This window comes from Oryx dammah, unplaced genomic scaffold (assembly GCF_014754425.2).
Source record: "Oryx dammah isolate SB20612 unplaced genomic scaffold, SCBI_Odam_1.1 HiC_scaffold_2, whole genome shotgun sequence".
NCBI lineage: Eukaryota > Metazoa > Chordata > Mammalia > Artiodactyla > Bovidae > Oryx > Oryx dammah.
Window position 1 is genome coordinate 77,395,423 of NW_024070186.1, and position 5,166 is coordinate 77,400,588.

A 5,166-nucleotide genomic window follows, 5' to 3' on the forward strand; every position below is an offset into this window, starting at 1 on the left:
CCACCTGGAGAGTGGGCTTCTTCCCTCTCCTCCTGGATCTCATTCTTAGGCTTTCATTTCTCTCCAATTTCCAGACACTTTGCTGCATTCCTCTTCAATACCCCACTCACTGGATCTGGATCTGCATCCGCAAAGGGACCACGCAGCTCATCCAACCTCTGTGCCTTACATGGTGCACAGTTATGTAACAGGCCCAACTCTGTCTTTGAATCGGTTAGAAAGTGAAAGTGAAGTCACTTAGTCGTGTCCGACGTTTTGTGACCCCATGGACTGTAGCCTACCAGGCTCCTCCCTCCATGGGATTCTCCAGGCCAGAGTACTGGAGTGGGGTGCCATTTCCTTCTCCAGGGGATCTTCCCAACCCAGGGATCGAACCTGGGTCTCCCGCATTCCAGGCAGATGCTTTAACCTCTGAGCCACCAGGGAAGACCTGAATCGGTTAGGGTCCTAAGTAATTAATTAAACACATATTTGCATTTTCAAGTCAGCTTCCATAGACTGTAGTATAGTTTTAAAGGTCTGTAGACATCCTATTGATATAAAACACAGGTGCCTATAGTCTTCCTGCATAGGATCCTTCTTCAGAAGTTCCAGCTGCCACAGGAAGGGCTTAGTGATGGATACCCTGATCAGATGACATTCAGAGAGTTCCCAACTTAATAATCATCAATCCCACTTGAGGGTTGAGGGCCTTTACTGTGACCCAGCAGCAAGTTCATCCCTCTCTGCTCTTGCACTCTAGGTCCAATGACTCATCCCTGATCGCATAACCCACCAGTGCCCTCATTCCTATAAAATTCTCCACCATCCCTGGAATCAGAATCGGCCACCAACAGCCACATGTCCTGACTGGCATATTTAAGAGCAGGCTTTACTCCCAGCCTCCCCTGGCCTGAGACTGTAGTGGAAACTAACTTCAGATTTGAATTCCCACTCCACCATGTCTCACAGGACCAGCCATTTTATCTTTCTGGGCCTCAATTTCCTCATCTGTAAAATGGGAATAAAAATACCCTGACAGGGATGCTATGAGAATTAGTGACAATGCAGAGAATTTCATCCACAGTTTTGCTCAGTGAGCAGTAGCTGTTTTCTTTGGATGACCACCCATTACTGCTGCCGACTGTCTCCTGGCCTGTCACCTCCTGCCTGTTCTCATGTACTGCCAGGATTGCTGGTACCCACGCCTACCTGCCTGCCTTCTCCAGCCCCTGGGTTCTACATCCTGCTGCTCTGAGCGAGTTCTACCATGTCTTTCCTAACTGCTGGCAGGTGGTATGCTGGGTTGGCTCCCGATGAGGCACAAAGCTGATTCTTAACATCTCTTCCCAGCTCCACGGTCAGTGATCATGTCAGTAGTTTGAGGTCGGCCACAGGGAGGCTGTCTACATAGTTGAAATTAACCATTACTACAAGAGGGCTGTATCCCCTGAGAGTGTCTTATTCACTAGCTCTCAGACACACTGTGGCAGACTCTTCATTCTTTCTGCACCTTCTCTGAAACTGATCACCTAACCTGAACTCTCAGATATGGTCCTTTTACCAGAAGACCTCAGAAGTTTTCCTCCACACACATACTGCCCTTAAGTCTCAGTGAGAATGCAGCTAAACCTGTGCCAAAGCCTACGAAACAACTCTCCACTTAGGAATGGAAACAAGACACCAGGAAACAAAAAAGTCTAACAAATATACATTAACCTCAGGATTAACCCTGCTGCTAATGAGATCTGCTCAGCACAGCCAAAGCATTTTCTTCCTGCCAGCTCCCTCTGGGTGATGCAAGCCCCCAGGGCCCTGAGACCTTCACCTGAGCTCTGTAATGGAAATCTTCCAGGCTCTACAGGACGGTGCCCTTAAAGCCACCCCATGAATACGTCGGACTTGGAAATGCTGTTGTCTCTTAGCAAAAAGGGTGTGGAAGAAGAAGAATTTTTATAGGTGTCAAAAGAAAGCCCTGCCTTTCCTTCTTCTCTGTGAGGGCTCTAAACCATGGGAGTTTGCTAAGGCCTTGGCATTTTGAGGGCTTGGATTCCGTTCCAGTTGCATATCTCAAGCGCCCTGCTCCTTAGTGGTGTTCGATTCAGATCAGCTGTTCCAAGGGCCACATCTGGAGATTGTCATGGTTATTTGTTACTTAGTTCTGGGCACACTTACCTTTGGGCTTCCCTGATGGCTCAGACGCTAAAGAATTTGCCTGCAATGCAGGAGACCTGGGTTCAATTCCTGGGTGAGGAGAAAGGAAGATTCTTTGGAGAAAGGAATGGCTATCCATTCCAGTATTCTTGTCTGGAGAATTCCATGGACAGAGGAGCCTGGCAGGCTACAGTCCATGGGGTCTCAAAGAGCTGGACACGACTGAACGACTAACACTTTCACTTTTCACACTTTTATATCCCCTGAAAAAAGACTCATTAAGCAGATAAAGCATGTGTGGGGTGGGATGGAAGGAAGGACATTTTTCTTTGCAAGGAAGTGTATTCTCATTAATTTTAAGGACAAACCATCACCTGCTTTTATGGAATCCTATCTATCTTTGGTGACTATCATGGGTCTCTTTTGAGCAGTGGTTTTGTTCCTACTTGTACTTGAATGGATTTTCATGGCCCAAGTGGGAAAACACCCCATTCATTTGCCCATTAAACCTAAAATCCACTTTCCTCCCTACAGAATCCATAAATTCTATCCATTTTCCCTTCTCCACAATTCCAGACCACCTACAGAATGCAACCATCGCTCACTACTCTGCTTCTTCCTGAGTACCCTCCCCTTGACTTGCTGCTTCTCAAATAGGTACACAAGCTGTTCATGCCAACACTTTAAAGAAACTTCACAAGGACACTGGTGGTGTCTCAGGTGACTCAGCGGTAAGGAATCTGCTGCTACTGCAGGAGATGCACATTTGACCTCTGGGTCAAAAAGGTCCCCTGGAGGAAGAAATGGCAACCCACCCCGATCTTCTTGCCTGGAGAATCTCATGAACAGAGAAGCCTGGCAGGCTACAGTCCATAGGATCGCAAGGAGCCAGACACAGCTGAACATGGGTGCACACGCAGGCACAGGGACACGAGCAGAGAGAGACAAACATAGAAAAGGGACACGATTTCAGAATTCCCTCCTACGTTCTCACCCGGTCTCTAGCTCACACTGTGGTGAAACTGTGAGCCCAGGATGCTAACAAGTCTTCTTTATCTCATCTCCTTCTCCTCCCCTCCTGCCTCTGGGTGACATCTTCACGGACATCAGATGACTACTCCTGTGCGTCTAATATAGGCAGATGTCATGACCTTTGTGAGCCACTTCACAGCCTGCAAATGACCTTCTCTAACTTGGGTGACCTTTAGAACCTCCCTGGGACCTAGGTGATGGTGTGACTGCCACCGTTTTCATGGGCCAACGAGACAGTGCAGAAGGAGTGCCTGCTAGGTGCCTGGTCAGAGCCCCCTACAGTTCTCTCCCCTCAGTTCAGTCGCTCAGTCGTATCTGATTCTTTGCGACCTCATGGACTGCACCACGCCAGGCCTCCCTGTCCATCACCAACTCCCGGAGTTCACTCAAACTCATGTCCATCGAGTCGGTGATGCCATCCAGCCATCTCATCCTCTGTCATCCGCTTCTCCTCCTGCCCCTAATCCCTCACAGCATCAGAATCTTTTCCAATGAGTCAACTCTTCACATGAGGTGACCAAAGTACTGGAGTTTCAGCTTTAGCATCATTTCTTCCAAGAACACCCAAGACTGATCTCCTTTAGAATGGACTGGTTGGATCTCCTTGCAGTCCAAGAGACTCTCAAGAGTCTTCTCCAACACCACAGTTCAGAAGCATCAATTCTTCGGTGCTCAGCTTTCTTTATAGTCCAACTCTCACATTCATACATGACCACAGGAAAAACCATAGCCTTGACTAGATGGACCTTTGTTGACAAAGTAATGTCTCTGCTTTTTAATATAGTGTCTAGACTGATCATAACTTTTCTTCTCAGGCATAAGCATCTTTTAATTTCATAGCTGCAGTCACCATCTGCAGTAATTTTGGAGCCCCCCAAAATAATGTCTCTGCTTTTTAATACAGTGTCTAGACTGATTATAACTTTTCTTCTCAGACATAAGCATCTTTTAATTTCATGGCTGCAGTCACCATCTGCAGTGATTTGGAGCCCCCCAAAATAAAGTCTGACACTGTTTCTGCTGTTTCCCCATCTATTTGCCATGAAGTGATGGGAGCAGATGCCATGATCTTCGTTTTCTGAATGCTGAGTTTTAAGCCAACTTTTTCACTCTCCTCTTTCACTTTCATCAAGAGGCTCTTTAGTTCTTCTTCGTTTTCTGCCATAAGGGTGGTGTCATCTGCATTATCTGAGGTTATTGATATTTCTCCCAGCAATCTTGATTCCAGCTTGTGCTTCCTCCAGCCCAGCGTTTCTCATGATGTACTCTGCATAGAAGTTAAATAAGCAGGGTGACAGTATACAGCCTTGACATACTCCTTTTCCCATTTGGAACCAGTCTGTTGTTCCATGTCCAGTTCTAACTGTTGCTTCCTGACCAGCATACAGGTTTCTCAAGAGGCAGGTCAGGTGGTTTGGTATGCCCATCTCTTTCAGAATTTTCCACAGTTTGTTGTGATCCACACAGTCAAAGGCTTTGGCATAGTCAATAAAGCAGAAATAGATGTTTTTCTGGAACTCTCTTGCTTTTTCGATGATCCAGTGGATGTTGGCAATTTGATCTCTGGTTCCTCTGCCTTTTCTAAAACCAGCTTGAACATCTGGAAGTTCACAGTTCACATATTGTTGAAGCCTGGCTTGGAAAATTTTGAGCATTACTTTACTAGCTCTGAACAGCTATGACCCACCCCCACCAGCTCCAACGCTCACTCGACCCCAGTAACCTTGGGTTGCTTGTTAGTTGCTCTGTCGTGTCCACCTCTTTGAGACCCCATGGACTGTAGCCCACCAGGCTCCTCTGTCCTTCCCCCACCCCCAGTTTGCCTTACCAAGAAGGAAAGGCAGGAATTATGCACTGATTATACATGAGCTTTAGACAGAATTTGATTCAAAAGATTATTTTCAAGGAAAGGATCTCAAATTGTGTTTTAATTTAATTTTATGAGGAAAATCCATACACATTTTCTATTTTCCACCCCAGTGGCAACAGCTTCTTGGCTGA

General features: G+C 46.6%; 1 non-coding gene across 1 annotated transcript; it reads right to left on the reverse strand.

Annotated features, from left to right (window-relative positions):
* Positions 1-354: 354 nt before the first annotated feature.
* On the reverse strand, positions 355-426 carry TRNAS-GGA. Its single transcript has one exon. It is a non-coding gene; the product is annotated as a tRNA-Ser (tRNA).
* Between the last annotated feature and the right edge of the window lie 4,740 nt (positions 427-5,166).